The sequence below is a fragment of the Stenella coeruleoalba genome, assembly GCF_951394435.1.
Source record: "Stenella coeruleoalba genome assembly, chromosome: 9".
Classification (NCBI taxonomy): domain Eukaryota; kingdom Metazoa; phylum Chordata; class Mammalia; order Artiodactyla; family Delphinidae; genus Stenella; species Stenella coeruleoalba.
The window spans coordinates 58195970-58214877 of NC_137155.1; the positions used below are offsets into that span (position 1 = coordinate 58195970).

General features: G+C 43.5%; 1 protein-coding gene, 1 long non-coding RNA gene and 1 pseudogene across 9 annotated transcripts in view; 1 reads left to right on the plus strand and 2 right to left on the minus strand.

Annotated features, from left to right (window-relative positions):
- CREB5 (cAMP responsive element binding protein 5) overlaps nucleotides 1–18908 on the plus strand; it is a 431741-nt gene that overhangs the window by 388333 nt on the left and 24500 nt on the right. The window lies entirely within an intron of this gene.
- Nucleotides 7397–11901, minus strand: LOC307191476 (large ribosomal subunit protein uL16-like; annotated as a pseudogene). Its single transcript has 2 exons — nucleotides 11871–11901; nucleotides 7397–8107 (listed from the first exon to the last, which is right to left on the minus strand). The product of its transcript is annotated as a large ribosomal subunit protein uL16-like (transcript).
- Nucleotides 14394–18908, minus strand: part of LOC307191813 — a 49184-nt gene continuing 44669 nt past the window's right edge. The window contains exon 4 of the long non-coding RNA XR_013829852.1: nucleotides 14394–15021. This is a non-coding gene — a long non-coding RNA (uncharacterized lncRNA). The remainder of the gene's footprint in view (nucleotides 15022–18908) is intronic.

Sequence of the window (18908 nt, forward strand, 5' to 3'; positions counted from 1 at the left end):
GGCATTTGTCTTTCTCTTTCTGACTTACTTCCCTTAGTATGATAATCTCTGGTTGCATCCATGTTGCTGCAAATGTCATTATTTCATTCTTTTTTATGGCTGAGTAGTATTCCATTGTGTATATGCACCACATCTTCTTTATCCATTCATCTGTTGATGGACATTCAGGTTGTTTCCATGTCTTGGCTATCATGAATAGTGCTGCTATGAATGTAGGGGTGCATGTGTTTTTTTGAATTACAGTTTTGTCTGGATATATGCCCAGGACTGGGATTGCTGGTTCATATGGTAACTATTTTTAGTTTTCTGAGGAACCTCCATACTGTCTTCCACAGTGGCTGCACAAACTTACATTCCCACCAACAGTGTAGGAGGGTTCCCTTTTCTCCACACCCTCTCCAGCGTTTTTTATTTGTAGACTTTTTAATGATGGGCATTTTAGAAGTGAGCAAGTTGTCGAGGGAGAAATAAGGTTCAATGAGCCAGAGACTGAGTTAGCCAGTGGTGAGGGGAGGGGGACACCACAGGCTCTTCCACAGGCTGTATGGAGCAGAGGAAACACCGGAGTGACAGTGACATTGCTGTGAGGTCTTGCACACACATCCACCTGTGCACCTGAGGTTTTGTTTTACTTGGCACTTCTTGCATGAGAGAAGGAAGGAAGGAAGAAAGGGAGGGAGAAAAAAAAAAAACGATAAGGATGATTTGACATTTCCAGAAGTTAGGGGAAAACCCTTGCCCCCATGAAATTAGTGATTGATATGAACAATGAAGAGGTCTAAGTATTAGCATGAGACGGAGAAGCTAGCATAATAGATCTCCAGAATACTAACCCTCAGGGGAATCCTTAGGTGTCTCCGTCATCTCATGCTTAAGCCCAGCCCTGATATATAAGCTCACAGATCACATTTCCCCTTAATATGCAGTGTCCCTCCTAAAGGCTGACTTGGTCTTGTCATTGGCACCATCTTCATGTCACATTTACTGCTTCATTAACTGGCTGATGAACCAGAATTATTTATCACATTCTTATATTATGGTTCTTCTCCCCTGTTTTTTATCCAAAATATCACTTGTTCCAAATTACATGTGAAAATTAGTAGACTTAAATATTGGTCCCAAAGTCATCTTCCTTCAAGTTTATAAAACACTTTATTTGTAAGGCTAATGAGGGAAATCATTATATTCTGAATAAAAACAAAATCAAATGTATACCATATAACCATTTGTCATGATTAGGTTATTTTGAAATAAAACAAGAAAATTGTAGACATCTCTTCCTTTTTCCTCCTCCTTTTCTACTTGCCACCAACAGGATCAGCAGAAAATGTACCCTCTGGGTCACCAAGTAGACGTTTGGCTTAGACTGGCCAAGAACAGGGTCAAGAGTGTGGACAGCTGCGATGAAATGAGGGGGGCATTTAGGGACACCTGGTTTGAGAGCCTTGAGGGAAACCTCGGGTGAATCAATTAAAATCTCTGCCTTAGCTGGCTCATGGTTAAATGGGCACAAATCTTATCCACCACCTGAGGATCCAATATAACCAGTAACTCTAGTGTAAGCACCACAAACAGAGCTTGGCACAAAGCGGCAGTTAATAAACCTTGCTTGGGTTTTCTTTAATAAGCCACTTCCTGAATGAATGATTCCTCTGATCCTGGGCAACGCTGGTCTGGACAAACTGCCGATACACTGGCAGCCTTAGGTATAAATATCCACCAAGGAATGAGAAAACAACAAAAGCAACCACCCAAATGAGTACGGGAAGGACGCCATATTATCTCTGAACATGGCCCCTGAGTGGGTGATAAACACTAATGACTGTCATCACTCAGATGACTTTGTCCTGTTCTGAGCATCTTCCCACCCTCATATTTCATTACAATTGATGGGTTTTCTTGTCGCGCATGAAGCATTCAGGGTAAACACAGCTAGTGCGACACTCCAAGTCTTGCAGGGGTAAGAATGTGTGTCTCCACTTGCCTTCAGGGCCTGCAGGGCCTGCAAAAGACAGCTTGACACGGGCATCCTTTGGCCTTCTCTCCGCCCCTGCTAACCCAGCCCTGATAAATAAGCCAGCTAATTGAATTAATAAACAACTCTTTCTTTTTTTTTTTAAACAGCCAGCTGGCGTGCAATCAAAATGTGTGATAAATTGTCTGTCACTGCTTTAACCACAGCAGGAGGGGAGTGGAAAAATTAGCCACTTCAACCCTTTCTCGCTGCTCCCAGTTTTCCTGCTCTGTTCGCTCAGCTATAGGATTTTCCCCGCGCCCTGGTGTTCTCACTTTGGCTGAGGTCCAGGACCGAGTCGCTATGGGTGGAGAAACGTATTTGGCTGCCCTTGATGATGGATCCTTAAGCCCAGGCATTGTGGGGGGAGGCAAAAATGCCGAGCCAGCCTGTGGGAAAGCGAGATTTGTCTGCTGCCCTGGCAGGGAGGGTTCGGTTATGAGCCTGTGGTTTGCGCCCACAAGATTCTCGTTAAGGGAGGGGAGTGGATGTGGTTCACAAGCAAAGTATTGTGATGTCTGCTTTTTCTTGCCCACCTCTAATGCCAAACAGCTTTGGGGACTTTCTGGAATGAGTGCGAAGGGCTCGCCAGAGTCTTCGGGATTATAAGTGGCAACCACTTTTCACCCATTCTTGCACCTTAGTTTTCTTCAGTATCTCCTTCCACTCTTTTCTACCCTAAGACCTGATTTCAAGTCACTCCTGTTAAAGGTATTGACGTTCAGAAGCTGGTCTTCAGGATAACAGATTCTGTACAATTGAAGGGGACTTTTCCGTATTCATTTTTTGGCTGATCCCCAGTGCAGTTTCTCAAAGTCAAAAAAATAAACAGTCCCCTTCGGGCTAAATCCATGTGGAGCCGTCATTAGGCTTTTCTGTGTCGTCTCATTTTGTCGGGAGTGGAGACCTCCTGGGGTTCACCCGAGTTGGGAAGCATCTGGATTGTATATTCACTTTAACACCGTAATTCTCTTAGAGGTGCTTTCATTTTAGGATGTTGCCTTGTGTAATAATATACAAGTCATCCGCAGGGAACGATCGGGAACTGGCAACAGATGTAGACTGGGTGAATGCAGGGGTTCTTGATCTGTTTGATTCATGGGCTTCCAAACACTTACACTTCCAAGGAACTTTTCCCAGAGGATATGTGCTTTATTGTCTATAGAGAGCAAAACCTTAATCCACTACCCTTAAATGGGGCTGCGTGAAGCCAGGATAAAGTGATGGCTTTTTTTTTTTTTCCTCATCCTTCAGGAAAACAAAACTTTTTGGGTAAACTTCATGGAATTGCTAAAGTCAGACCTTGATTATTATCAGGCAAAAAATGGGCAAAAACTTGATTATATTCTTATACTAGAATGTTTACTACAGGTCTTTTTCCTGCTTTCATTGGTATTTTCATCCCTGGCTGTGCTAAGCTTCTCTGCAGATCCAACAGCTTCTTAATGGGGTTGGGATGGTGGAAAGGAGAATTAAAGTAATTCTGAACCGACAATGTGAAGTATTGTGCTTGGGAAACTCCAGGACATTCACACCTCTGTGGAACAGTAACTGGCTGCCCTGAAGAATGCACTTGAACTCCATGGGACAGAATCCAAAAATTCCAACAAGGATCCTGTTTAAAGGGCCGTAGGAAAATCTCTGGGCAGACTTATGCATTATTTCTGGGACCTGGTCATGTGCCATTGTACCTTCCCCCTCCCCTTTCCCCCTTCTTCATCCTATACACACGTGCACACAAGACACACACACCCACATACACTGACTGACCCCATGTTTTGTTCCATTTCCTTGGTCGTGAGGCAGATTCCGATGGTGTTGAGAGAGAGAGAGATGGTGATAGTTCCCAGAAGGATATTAGTGGTCACGTCAAAAGGCTGAAGGAGGAGACAGCCAACTTGCATGAAGCTTCGTGACATGCTTCGTGAAGGATTTTACATGCCTTGTCCCCAACGCTTTCAAAGAGAACATGAGACAGAAAATTCAAGCTTCCATTTTTCTATGACATACTCTGTTTTTATTTTACAGAAGATCTGAGAGGAGAAAAGAAGTAAGGGGAAGTTATGCAGATTTCCATATTTCCAGGCTCCCCTCTTAAAATTCTTTATAGATGGAAGGTAGGGTGCAGGTGGGAGGGAAGTCCTCCTCCCACCCTTATTGACTAAATAAAGGTGGACTCTATCTGCTAAAAAGGTTTATGAGAATGTTTACTGGAATCTCTGGATTTTGGTTAATTATTTGAAAGTAGGAGTATTAAATTCACTGTTGAATTCAGAGCCCACTATGATTAGTTTTCTGCAGACAAGTAGGGTATATACCTCTTCTCCCACTACACAGGCCCAATTCCATGTGCAAACCTAAGAAGTTACTGAGAAGAGAATGTCAGGGCTGAAACTTTACATACTTCCCTTTAAAGATCTTTACGGGGTTGGAATTATTTGCAAGATAACAGAATACAATGCAATAACCATTTTAGGAGCCAGAGGGAGAAAACTGGGAGAAGTGCCCCAGCTGCCACTGGGAAAGGAGAGTACGGTTAGGCCCTTACTGACACTCCCCGATAGGTCTTGGGATCTGCCCTTGCCTCCTAGTTTGGCAGATCCTACCAGGAGCACCCGCCTCCAGCTGAGGAGATGCAGATGCCTGCCAGTTTAACAAAGTCTACTCCTAGCTTCCCCCCAAGCACAGTGGCTGACACTGTCACTGTGGCTCCTGACAAGAAGTAGCCCAGCCTCAGAACACATTGCCTCAGTGCCACGGAAAATACACAGCACATGGGCTGTTAGCATTTTCAGATGTCATCTCTGTTTCTTATTTAACTTCAGGATGCAGCTGAGTTCCAGATTAGTCTCCAGGATAGCAGAGGAAGCTTAGACTGGCAGTCAGGAGGCATGGGATCTAATTCACCTTCAACCTTGAACTTGTCATGGGACCACGATAGCCTTTTCATCTTGCTGAGCCTCCTTTTTTTTAATCTGTGAAAGGTATCTTGAAATATAAATAAAATGTAATCTGTGTTTTGCTCCAGGTGGGCCCCCAAACTCTTCCAGTTATTAGAGCCTATGGTTATAGAAAATAATTCTCGGTGTCGTTTATGATCACTGCCATTTGTGAGACAGAGTGAGTTGATGAATTCCATTAAGGACAGAGAGGAAATGTCACACGGAAGATATTTTGTTATTAAGTTGGATTTTGATACCAGCCCATTTTAATACCCACATCACAACGGTCTTGTGAAGTCTCCTTCAAAGTAATAAAATAAATAACTGGTTGGTAAATGGCATTGACTCCTGGTTTAGTTAACCTGGCAGTCAGATTAAGGCAGGGTTTCTCGATCTTGGAATTACTGACATTTTGGCTAGAGAATTCTTGTTGTGAGGGACTGTCCCATGCGTTATTAAATGTTCAGCAGTATCTCTAGGCTGTACCCATTAGATGCCAGTAGCACCTCCCCTCCAAGTTGCGACAATCAAAAATGTCTCCAGATATTGCCAAGTGTCCCCCAGGGGGCAAAATCACCCTCGGCTGAGAACCACTGGATTGAGTCGTGACTAAAAGTCCCCAGTTTAGGTCAGGTTTAACTACATATATTTGATATGCTGCAATCTGAAAATGCTAGTTAGCCCCAGAACACCAGCAGTATCTATTAGGTTCAGGTTAGAACAATCTAACCTTGATCGGAAATAGCACTAGAAATAACCATTTAATTTACAATGTCCCAGGACCTCAGAATAATGGAATCTACTAGATTTCAATCTTTTTGGAAATGGGCAGAATTGTCTTTGTATAATATATCTTACTGTGCACAGAATAAATGCTCATTAAATGTATGTTGAAAGAATGAACAACTTCCCCCAAAACACCAGGGGAGCACAGAATGAGGAGCTGCCATGCACAGCCAGTCATTCTGGGTGATCTTTATTCTACAGGAGAAAATGAAGCAAGTGTTGGCCAGTTGGAAGGGAAGAATCTTTGGGAGGGAGGCTGTCATTACCCTAGCTGAAATGGAGCCAGGTTAAAACTCTCTTCTGATTTAAAAAAAAAAAAAAAGTCATGGAACATTTAATGACCAACCACAGTGCATCAGAGCCCAAGCTATATGTACGTCACCCATGCTCCCCAAGAGCATGTAAGAGTGAAAGATTCAGTTACTTTAAGTCTTCTGTATTCCTAAATTGGCATATATTTTAGTGGCGTGGGATGTGGAAGTCTCATATGTGCATCTGACATGTTAATCTCCCTAAAATGGTGGCCTCACTGTTTTTCCTAATGCACTTCAAGAGTATGACCTTAAATTGCATTTGAAATGTCTCACTCAGTTGTCCTGACAACTTTCTTTTCTCACAGAATCCACCTGTATCTCTCACCAGAGACATGAGTACTGTATTGAGTTGGTTTTCATGGTTGGTGTTTTATAGGTATTCTTTGAACCAACCTTCAAATTCAGGACAATATTAAATCTAAATTCACGAATCATCAGGTTCATGAGATGTGTAGATTTTGGCTGATATTATTTTGTAACCATTAAGTTCTGAAATGAGCAAAATTGACTTAGTAGGAGAAGCTTTGCCTCCTACCTGGGTAATTATTGTCATTTAGAAGGAAATCAACCAGGCTGGTGATCTTCCAGCCCCATCTCCACACTTCACTGTGGGTGTCTGTTTTAAAATTTGAATGGCAAGTGCTTTGGGGAACCATTACCTAATTAGCCCTGGGTGAGAAATTCTCTTCTGTGGTGTCCTTTTGATAATATACTTAATTGACAGCTGAGGTTACCGAGATCTGAATTTTATCTGAGATCAAAACTAAGCAAAGAGCAGGAGAGAGTGCTTTCGGAGGGCTTACCATCTCTGCACATGAAAAGTGTGCAAAATTAGGATTCAGAAAGAAGTGTAACTGTTATTTCAGAAGGTAGATTAATATAGTACTAAGTACCAGTGTGCTCAGCACGAATCTTGAATACACACTCCTAGAGTCCCTGATTTTTATCCTGTGATACACACTCTATCTTTAAGTGAAAAATGGAGACTAGTTTAAAAATTTTAAACCTGGGATGATAAAAGAAAGACTTAGAAGAATGAGTACATGCTTCTTTACATTCATTTTCCCTGTCTATATTTCCCGTCTTCCAAGAACACCAAGGGAGGCAATACTGTGTAGCCAGATTGAGTAACTTAGATGTATTTTTTCTTGTTGGAATCTGATTTAAAGATTCCCCACCCTCTCCCCTGGGAAAATAGTTGGGGTTGGTTGCAAAAGAGTATCATATTTACTTCTTTGTTTGTTTAAAAATTGAGTTTTTAGTACATATCCCTCCTACTTCCAGCAAGGATTCTTTTTTTTTTTTTGTAAAGAAAGTAGGATTTATTGGTGGGCATGAGTAAGGAGGGGACAGCAACAAGGCTTTCATTAGTGCAGGGCCCACGGTTTGTCCAGAGGGCCACGATTAGGGATGTATTTGGCCCCATAGCCATCCGGGATAAGCCGCTTTTCTGCCACCATGTTTTCAAATTCGTCGGAGTTAAACTTAGTAAATCCCCACTTCTTGGATATGTGGATCTTCTGGCGGCCAGGGAACTTGAACTTGGCCCTGTGGAGGGCCTCAGTCACATGCTCCTTGTTCTGTAGCTTGGTGCGGATGGACATTATGACTTGGCCAATGTGGACCCTAGCCACTGTGCTCTGGGGCTTTCCAAAGGCACCACAGCCTATCAGCTCCAGCACAGGACAGCATCTTGTCGATGCGGATGACAGTGGAAGAGGTGGAGCTGCACTCGGATGTGAAAACCATCTTTGCCACAGCTTTTCACCACGTATTTGTTGGCACAAATACAGGGAGCCTCCAGGGCTTCAGAGGAGCGCTGCTCATACCCATCCGACACACCATGTAGCCACAGAGTGGGAACTCATCCACCTTTGACCTCTTCCGCTCCAGGTCAAAGATGCGGATCTTAGCATCAGGGACACCTCGGCAGAAGCGAGATTTTGGGTACGGCTCGTTCTTACAATACCGGTAACAGCGAGCGGGGCGGCGTCCCACGGTGACACCATGATCTTTAGTGGTGCGCCGAAGGGAAAGAGGCGCTCCCACGCCTGCTCATGCCTTATATAGGCAGTCTGTCTTCACGCATAGGAACCATGGAGTCCAGGCGAGGGCGGGTAGACGCCCTCAGGTCGAATTTTACCTGAGATCAAAACTAAGCAAAGGGCAGTGGACTGACGAGAGTCCTTTTGGAGGGCTTATCTCTCTGCACACATGAAGAGTGTGCAGAATTAAGTCCACTCTTGCAGAAGCAGTAGTCTGTAAATGCAGATGGCCCTTCCCCTGGTCAGCTGGGCTTCCCCCACGTGAAGTCTGCAGCCTCCAATATGCTCTTCAAAGCATTATGCCATTCTGAAAGTCAGGCTGCATGCTGGGTGGAATGTGTCGCAGAAACGGAAGAACAACTCCCCATTGCTAGAGCTGCCATCACTATTTCCACTGGGCTTAGCAGTGACACGTTTGGTTAACCATTTTGTTAGCCTCCGGTTAACCACGCATGCTTTGAAAACCTTACAGAAGTGGGGAGATGTCTATATATAATGTTATTCATATAAAAAACAACCCCACAAGATACAGTTCTTTCCTTAGCTGCCACACCAAATCCAGACTCTATAACTGGCATTTGGTGAAAGGAAGAAATCACTTGATAAACACCCTTGGGTGATTAATTTATCTGTAAACTAGGGTGGAGTGGAAAATTCTCTAAAAAAGGGAATTGAGCTTGTCTGAGTTTGGAGTCCTTTGACTCAATCTTGTATCCACTTCTCTTTTACAATGATTCTGCCTTATCATTGTATACGAATAAATACAAATATCAGAGCCCTTGGGTAGATAGAGCATGTTTTCCACCTCCAGTTGAGCTGACTTCCTTTCCTCCTCTATATCTTTTTCCCTTCCCTCTGGCCTTTTGCCTCTTTCTTCCTTTTTGCCTTTTCCACATGCTTTTTATATTATCTACCATCGTCTTCTAACTAGGCAAACTGTCAGGCTGCACCACAAAGAACAACGTCAGGTTCAAATCCCTTGTCTACACTGGCTCTCGAGCAGGTGACTTACCATTTATTTCTTCAGAGGAATTTCCTACATCTTCAGATCATGGGGGATGATCTTCATCACCTACTTCGAAGGTTTAATATCTGCAAAGAACTTTGCTCGCTCTAGAAGGCAGGCACTGATTTAGGACAAGCTACTACACTATTGTCGGTCCCTGGTGAGTAGTTGCTTAGGAGAAATTTGGAGTCAGAAAAGAAATTGCTTAAGCTGGAGGAGAAGACAGTTCATGAAAATGATATCTTAAGCTTGTTAGAAGATAAATTCTTAGGCCATTTTCAATGAATAAATCAAACAGAAAGCTTTCTGTTTGGCGTTTTTAGAACGGTACTCAGTTGTGACAATATGATTTAAAGAGGGGGTTCCACATTCCCCACTCCACCACCCCCATTACTTAGGTTGTAGGCAGTGAAACAGTAGAGTTAGGTCTCTGGTTTATTGAATTGTACACCATGGAGACAATAGAAATGAAGAGGTAAAAAGATAGCTTAGCAAGAGACTGTAATTTCACTCTTAAAAATGTGCCAAATAGTTCATGTATTCTGCTAGTCATACCTCCTGAAACAAGAAAAGCTCTCCAATTAGAAAACAGTACAGAAAACTTATTCTTCAACAGCTAGATATTAATGGAATTTTTAAAATGCGTGTGAGAATCAACATGATTTGGATACACATCAGCTCAGAAAAAAAAGTTGTTCCTCATTTTTTGGCTGGAAATGCTCTGGACTATCATCTTCTTGGGCCTAATTCAAAAGTTCTCCTTAAGCATAACTTTTTATAAACACACAAACAACCAGACTCTTCATAAATTATAAATGGCTTCTCTTGGAAATGCCTTAAATGTAGATATGCATTATAAAAAATATTTTTTTTTGCCTTAAATGTAAACATCAACCAAAAAAAAACCCCATCTTTTGTGTTCTGTTTTAGTTTCCCCATGCACAGCTTTATTCTTGCTGCTGTGTTTTGCCTAAAAACCCAAAGATTGTGCTGTGATAGAAGCTTTTATTAATGATGGTGCTCCTTCATCCCAAGTCTCTCCCAGGTTTCTCCTGGTCCTTCCTGCTCAGTGAGAACAGGCCATTGACAAATGGCATTACTGATTCTCCAGGTGCTCAGAGCCCAGGGGCTATTGGTGGATGTGCTGTCTGTGTTGTCTGAGAGCTGCTGAGCTGAGCACCATACAGTCCAGACCACTCACAGGCAGACCGGGAACTCTTTTTTAGGAGGATCGTAGAGCCATCAGAGCAAGTTGATTTGGCTATTGGTCCAGTGGCTTTGGACCACGAACACTTACAAAGCACCCCCCAAAAAACTTAAGCAGCACTTAATGATCAGAGTTTATTACACACTCTTTCTCTTCCCCACTCCCATCCCCAGTCTTCTCCCATATCTTTGTTGACATGCTTGGGGGAACTCAAGCAGGGATCAGATCAGAGGCAAAGGAGAGTGTGGAGAACAGAATGTACCATACCATTTTACCAAGAAGAAAAACAGAACTGGTCATACGCCACATGTTAGTGAGGTGTGGATATCGATACCAAGGGGCAGGACAACTTATACTTCCATACAATCTACTACCCATAGTTTAAGAGAAACACATGGAGACTTTTTACCTATAATAACCTTGAGGCCCCCTTGGCCAGACAACACATGTCTCCACAAGGAATGGCACACATCTTGCCATTCCCCAGCAAGTGGAATAAAGCTAGAACATGACAATATGGAACAGCCGTCTTGGAGAAGCCTTGCCAACACCAGGCAGAGGTGTGTCCGGGAAGGTCCTTTTAGTCAGACATTCAGATGCAGAAGTTTGAGCATCTGAGTTACTGAGAGGTGTCCTCTGGGGATGGAGTGGGGGTGGGAGGGCAGTGCCCACTGAACACAGCTGCTCTAGGAAGGGTGTGGGTAAGGATCTGATGGAGGACTGGTGATGGGGTGCCTGGCTGCTCCACCCGAGCAGCGCACTGCCAAGTTGTGGACCTCCCGCCTCCGACACTGCCGTGCAGTGGCTCTTCGTGATGGTCATCAAGCACACACCCAAGGACTGCTGTGCATTAAAAGGGGAGCAATTGGTATAGTTAATGTTGCCCGCTGTCCATCTTTCTTGGGATGATGGGAAGTGTAGCAGTGAGGAGAAATCCTATCCATCACTATTCATTGCATCACGTTTTTGCCCAGTAATGAGGTCACCTCACTCAGGAAGGGCCCTGGGATGCACATATGGTATCAAGTTTGCTGTGGGAACTTGAATCTGAATTTCATGACTTCTGTGCAATTAAAACCCCAAACTTAGTGTTGCATTAACATGGATTTTCCATAGTGAGTTATAAATGCAAAGTTCTATGTTTCATATGTCTTTTTCTAACATATGTTACTGCCTGTGTTTCTGATTAAAAGCTCGTCCAAAATAAAATAACAAAGGATGACTTTTTTTCCAATAGAACTTTCTTCTATGAAAGCTAGAAATAAGCCCTTACCTAAAATTACCCAGGCTCGCAGGTGCTGGGTTTTGGGGTGTGTGTAGTGTTCACTCGCAAGACAAAGGGCATTATTCTCCCTGCAACCACCACCAGAAGGCATTCTTTCTGTGGAGAAAATTGTAGGCCAACGTTTTAAAGACATTCCATGGCTAGGCACCACTCCTGGAGACTTGCAGGCAGCAGGCAGGCAGGAAGGCAATCATCAAATATTTATTCTAAGGCCACTGTGTATTCAGCACCTTTAAAATTGCCAGGGAAACCAGCCAGGAGCATGTAATACCTGCTAGGGCCAAGTTAGTACCCAAGGTCATTCCGTAGTGCTTAAGGAGCTCAGTAATCTGAAAGGAGCAGGGAACCCTAAAACTGTAAGATGGCAGTATCTCACCTGGGTATGGGGATATTGACAGAATAGGAAAATAAAATCCAAGAAAAGGCTCACTAACTAAAGCCGATACTTAACAGTTGCACCACCCCCATCTTTTCCTTCTACATCCCCCTTAACAGACACCCAGCTCCCATTCCCTACACACAACACACACACACACACACACACACACACACACACACACACACACACAAGCATGCACTATTACTACCATTCACCATCATCATCACCTCTGCCCAGAAACTGAACCCAACTGGATGGATCAAGTCATCAGTTTGTTTTTTTTTTTAAATAATGAACACATTTTAAAAATAACAAGGCAAATGTGCTAAGCTGTGCAAATACAAGGATATTCATCACAGTGTCCTTAGAGAGGGAAAATGGTAGCAGCATGTATGGAACATCAACTGAGAATTGGGATACTCCCCTAGAGAAAATCCAGCGTCTATTAGGCATGACGTGAGATTTTGTGGGGGGCAGGGATATGGGGACACGGGCTTGTATGGCACGCATCCTGGCCTGTGCAGAGGTGAGCAGGACTCTCACCCTCTTGCATTAAGTTCTCTAATCTAGTTTTGTTGATGCAGCTGAAAAGTCACATTAGTTGTTTTTTTTTTAATTATATTTATTTTATTTATTTATTATTTTTGGCTGCGTTGGGTCTTCATTGCTGCATTTCTCTAGTTGCGGCAAGTGGGGGCTACTCTTTGTTGCGGTGTGAGGGCTTCTCATTGCAGTGGCCTCTCCCGTTGCGGAGCATGGGCTGTAAGCGTGCAGGCTTCAGTAGTTGTGGCTCACGGGCTCTAGAGCGCAGGCTCAGTAGTTGTGGCGCACGGGCTCAGTTGCTCCGTGGCATGTGGGATCCTCCCGGACCAGGGCTTGAACCCGCATCCCCTGCATCGGCAGGTGGACTCCCAACCACTGCGCCACCGGGGAAGCCCCACATTAGTTGTTTTGACATGTGCGTCACATAGGGGTGCTCTACAAAGTCATACGAAATCCCTGCATCCTCTGTTACATATGTAACCGCCAAGCTACGTCTCCCCTGAGCTTCCAGTGTACAGTACTGGTGTTTTGGGGGGTTTGTTTTTGTTAACCAAGCGTAAGATGTTACACTGATCCCCGTTAAATTTCTCATATTGGATTCCTTGATGCTCGTCTGCCAAGATCTTTTTGGATACTGGTTCATCGTCCAGTGTATTTAACGCTCTCTACTAGCTTTGTATCATGCACGGTTGATGGATGTGGCTTGTGCATTTTCTCTTTAGTTCTGAGCCAGCTGGGAGATGATAGAATTGTAGAAAAAAGAGGGTGCCAGTGTGTGGCAGAGGAGTCAAATTCCCTGAGACATACCGAAAACCTGGCTTGGACCTTATCCATTCTAGGGCAAGGTATCTTTTTGGCTTTTATTGTTCACAATACAGTGTTTCACTTAAGGTGACATCATAGTGAATATCAGTCATTCTCAGATGAAGTCGAGAGTTTCTGTTAGCCCTATTAAAAGATAAGAGATTCTTATTTTGCTTAAGTGCTTTATTTTTAAAATAATTTTTAGTTGACAAAATTCATATAACATAAAATTAGCCATTATAAATTGTACCTTTCAGTGGCATTTGGTACATTCAAAACGTTGTGCAGGGCTTCCCTGGTGGCGCAGTGGTTGGGAGTCCGCCTGCCGATGCAGGGTGCACGGGTTCGTGCCCCGGTCCGGGAGGATCCCGCGTGCCGCGGGGCGGCTGGGCCCGTGAGCCATGGCCGCTGAGCCTGCGCGTCCGGAGCCTGTACTCCGCAATGGGAGAGGCCACAACAGTGAGAGGCCCGAGTACCGAAAAAAAAAAAAAAAAAAAATGCACAGCCTCTTAAAATGCTCACCAGCCTGCTGAATTATAAATGACAGCCCCTGAGTCAAAGAGGTGCAGGGAAGCAGTATCTGAAATAGAACAATTCTATAAATGTGTGTTCATTAATTTCTTCACTTAAGAATAAATTGAAGGCTCACTCTTGCAGAACAGTAATTACTATACGATTTAGACATTAATATAAAAAGGGTGGCAGGGAAATTGCTTAAGATTTGTCTCTGGGGTTTGTTTGGCATTTTAACCACCGAAGTTTAACATGTCACCTAGCGCTTAGGTCTGCTTTACCTCACTTTAGAAGTTATACCCGCAAATGGACAATGAGAGCGTGAAATCAAACACTGAATTCTTTTCCTTGCTTACTTTAGAATTGCCGAAGTTCCACTTTTCTGAGGTACCATCCTTATTTGTGAGATTTCCTTGCATCATTTTCCAGTGGACTAGAGTACTGATGTATAATACAATTCCTTTGTGTTTTTTAATAATTACATCATTTCTAATATCTTCAGAGTTAATACTTTTTAATGACAACATGACAAAGAGTATGAATAGTTTTCCTCCCAGACCCTATAGGATCCTCCCCTTTCCCTGGTAATCTCTTCTGCCAACCTGGTAGCCTTTTTTGAAATTTTACTACCAAACCAAAATCTAAAGCAGAAGAATACTTAAACTGTGAAACCATCAGAGCTGAGTTACATTATACAAGTTTTGAAAGGAGCATACTTTATTCCAAGTGATTAAGCCGGGTGTGATTTTAATTAATTTTCTTAACAATGATTCTGAAATAAATGTGGATTTTAAGATCCACTCTGCTATCAGAGTTATATGATCATTCTCAACAGACATCCTGAAGCCAAGATGTGAATCTGGGCATTAAAGCTACTTCTGCCTTGGCTAAGTGAAGTTCATAGTTTGTGTAACTATCCCGTGGCACCCTCTCATCCCTACCTCTTTCCAACTTTGGGAAGAATTTTGGGATCCAACTGGCGACATAGTGTCATAAAATTCCGTGGATAAGTATCAGTTATTTTTCGTGAATTCAGAGACTTAATTTCAGAAATCCTTGATACCTAGAGCAAGTCAGTAATCATCGATATTGCAAGCACTCCTCCAGTGAAGGCTTCTGGAGGTGTCACACCATTGACCATGTGGACCATTCAGGAGCCTGTGTTACCACCTCCGCTGATCAACTATGTTGGGAAGGAGAAAGAAAGAGGAAATTACATTTACAGAAATACATTGGGGTGGCCACTGATGGCGATTGTTTCATGTTCAAAAGGAAATACGAAGATGGATTTTATCTTATTTTCATATAGATAGTCTCTCACTTGTGGTCAAACAGCAACACTACATTTTGATGTTATCACGTTCTTTTCTGGAACAAAACCCAAGAGCCGTTTTTAATTAAAACCTTTCTAGAAAGAATGCTTCAACCATGCCTACCCCCCATCCAACTGAATTTCAAATATTTGTTTAATTCGGTTTGGCTTTCAGAGTCTGTAAAGCATAAGCAATCGGCCGAGCTGAAAATGGAGAAGAAATGTTTTTACAGTTCCACAAATGTTTCTAATGGGCAAGAGTGAGTTGTTAATGGGACATAAATTGCCTGGGGTGGGTGTGTCGTGCGAGTGTGCTCACGCAGGCCACATGCGTGCACCCACGTGGAGGTAATGACGTTTGCGTGTACCTGGGCCTCACAGGATATGCTGTGATGCAAAACTGTGCTAAGCTGGAGAGTAAAGAGGTGCTGGGACGGGGCCACCATGGCAGCGGTCGTGCATGGTATGGGATGAGGTAGATAGCTGGTTTCTTACCAGAACTCAGATCCTGGGCAGCAGGCCCATCCTCCCATTGGGAACAGTGAACAAGGAACTGATAAAATACACAGACCGAATGAAAATGACCCCTATTGACTGAAACCAGCTGTGTCAGGCTTCGCGCCGTCTCTCCTGATTTGCTCTCTCAAATAAATGGATGTGGTAGAGGATGAGAGAAAGTAAACTATCATTTTTTCTTTCTTGCAGTCGCACCTCAGTAACAGCCCTGGTTTTTGTAGCTGAAAAATATGTTTATTTGCTCATTAATTTCCCTCTCTCTCCCTTGCCTTTTCTTGGCATTGGGTAGAATGTTATTTAAAATAAGACACAGTTCGGCTTCAAAAAGAAAAATCATTCTGCAACATACAGCTTGGACTCATTTGCTGGTCATTTATCATCCCTAAGAGAGTGGGGTACAAATATCTTTATTTGGTATGTTTCAATGATTCATAGGGCGATGACTCTTGTTGGCACTGGGATACAGGGAAGCAGCGGTCTCTTTAGGACTTTTAGAAGTGCCCCAAACTGTTTAGAAATGACATGGAGAATATTAAATGGGGCATATGCACAGCAGCTCGATAATCATTTGTCTTCACCGCCTTCCTTTCAAAGATGAGGTAGGCTGGTGCTTTGGGGGTGGACTCAACCCACAGGCCTGAGATTCTCTAAGGGGTGCTTAAAAGTCTTCATTTCCACACTCGGGTGTGTGTGTTTTCTTTCCAGTACTTCAAAAAGGCTTTGGTTTTATGTGTCTCCCATTTCCTTCGGGTAGTGGGCAGATAATAATGTGCCTAACATTAGTGCCCAATAAATATTTGTTGAACGAACAGTTAAATGGAATGTTATAAGGCTTATTAGTATTATTGCCTTGGCATGAAACCTGCAAGAATAGACTTGAGACAATCAAGTAATTTCCCTTAACAGTGCAAGCTAATTATTTGAGAGATGAAGATCTGGTGCATAGTATTTATTTGTCAGGCTCCATTTGCTCCTAATTGAAGGTGGAAAAGTTGTTTGTAGCATTGAAGGGATAACATAGTGACCCACTGCTAAACAGCTTTTCAATTTTCCATGCTACTCTTTCAGGGAAAATGTATCAAGATGAAGTTAATGCGCATTCCTTTTGTTTATTTGTGTTTTCTTTTTTTCTGTTATCATTTTTTTTTAGATTTTTAAAATTTATTTATTTTTGGCTGCGTGGTGTCTTAGTTGCAGCACGTGGGATCTTCGTTGAGGCATGCCTTTTGTTGCGGCGTGTGGGCTCCTCGTTGCGGTGCGTGGGCTTCTTTCTAGTTGTGGCGTGCGGGTTTTCTCTTCTCTAGTTGTGGCGCTCAGGCTCCAGAGCTCGCGGGCTCTAGTTGAGGCACGCAAGCTCAGTAGTTGTGGCATGCGGGCTTAGTTGCCCCGCCACACGTGGGATACTAGTTCGCCGGCTAGGGATCGAACCTGCATCCCCTGCATTGTAAGGCAGCTTCTTTACCACTGGACCACCAGAGAAGTCCCTTCCGTTATCATTTTTAGAGGGCAGGCAGGGTGTGGAGCGGGGATCTCTTTTGACAGTAATTTTATAATCCACCTACCTGCCTGTATGACTTCTGAAGTCATTCTGCTAATGTTGGTTGTCTGATAAAATTGTCCTTTCATGTGAATGCCACCTGCAGTGATCCAAGATGAAAATGCTACATTCGCATCCTAAACCTCAGAAACTTTCATTTCTTCATTCATTCCAGAAATATGAATTCAGTGCCCAATATGTGCCAGGCTCCGTGCTAAAGCTTTGAATTTAATACTGAGCAAAATCCAGCATGGTTCCTGCTGTCATGAAGCTTATAATCTGGGGTGGTTGGTGGGTATTAACTGAATGATCATACTAAAAATCGTAACTACAAACTGAATTTTAAAAAGAGGAATATGGTTCTACTGGGTCCATGTAACAACAGGAATTGATTCAGACCAGGAGACCAGGGAGAAGTTTACTAAGGAGGATCCTGCGGCTGAGAGCTCTAGAATGTCTGAGGAGAAAGAAAGATCATCCCAGGCAAGAAGATGATCAAATGCAAAGCGTTGGTGGGAAGGCCGGGCCACACTCCTCAGTGCCTATGCATATACTATATTAAGGGCTTGACCTTCATCCTCTGAACATTGGAAAGACCTAGAACGGTAGTATATCTGAAGGTTAGGAAGTAGGGCTAGGGAGAACAGATACCTGGACCTTATCAGATCTGTGTTTGGGGGGGAAATATAAGGACCCATTCTTCATAAATGTAACGAGAGGTGATCGTGCTAAGCTCTGGATGGTCCTTTGCTGCAGTTGAGCTGCCTGGAAATTCTCACCACGCACCCTTGCCTCTGCCAAGTTTTGGAACGAGTGTATCTGGGTCTCCACTTGTGTGCTGGACTGTGCAGCAATGGCATCTTGTCATTTTTTTCTGGGTCCTGCTCTTCTTTCTGCCTTTCCTTTTAATGATGGGGAGGTGGTATAACACAGTTTATTCCTGTTTTGGCAAAGTGTGCATGGCAAGCCTTTCAGCCCCTTCACTGCTGGCGTAGAGAACAGGCTGTGGCGGTAACTCACCTCCACCCCTCTCCAGCGGCGAGAGCTTGGGCACGTGGCTTAGTCTCTCTTTGTGCCTTGCAGGGTTGTTCTGAGGATTAGGTGAGTTAATACTTGTAAAACACAGAACGAGGAGTGGCACATCGTGAGTGCTCAGTTGATGCCAGCAGTTATTATTAGCTATTTTTACTGATATGGCAAGGTGTCGAAGATGTGTATTGTTGAAGTGAAAAAAAGCAAGATACGAAACGATATATCATAAAAAGGGCTTGCACAAACGTATTCTGATAAACGTTAAGGATATGTCTGCGGATACTTGGTGGTTATATCTGAGGAATGGGGCTTAGAAGGAAGAAGGTAGGCAGGTAGTTTTTACTTTCTCACCACATATTCTTTTCTGTTTGTTTGTTTCGTTTTTTGCGGTACGCGGCCCTCTCACCGCTGTGGACTCTCCCGTTGTGGAGCACAGGCTCCGGACGCGCGGGCCCAGCGGCCATAGCTCACGGGCCCAGCCGCTCCAGCACGTGGGATCTTCCCGGACCGGGGCACGAACCCGCGTCCCCTGCATCGGCAGGCGGACCCTCAACCACTGCGCCACCAGGGAAGCCCCACCACATATTCTTGTAGTATTTTTTTTTTTTTACTATGCAGCTGTATATTTTTATAATAATGAAATTATAAAGAATAGTCTAGAAAATCCATCAAT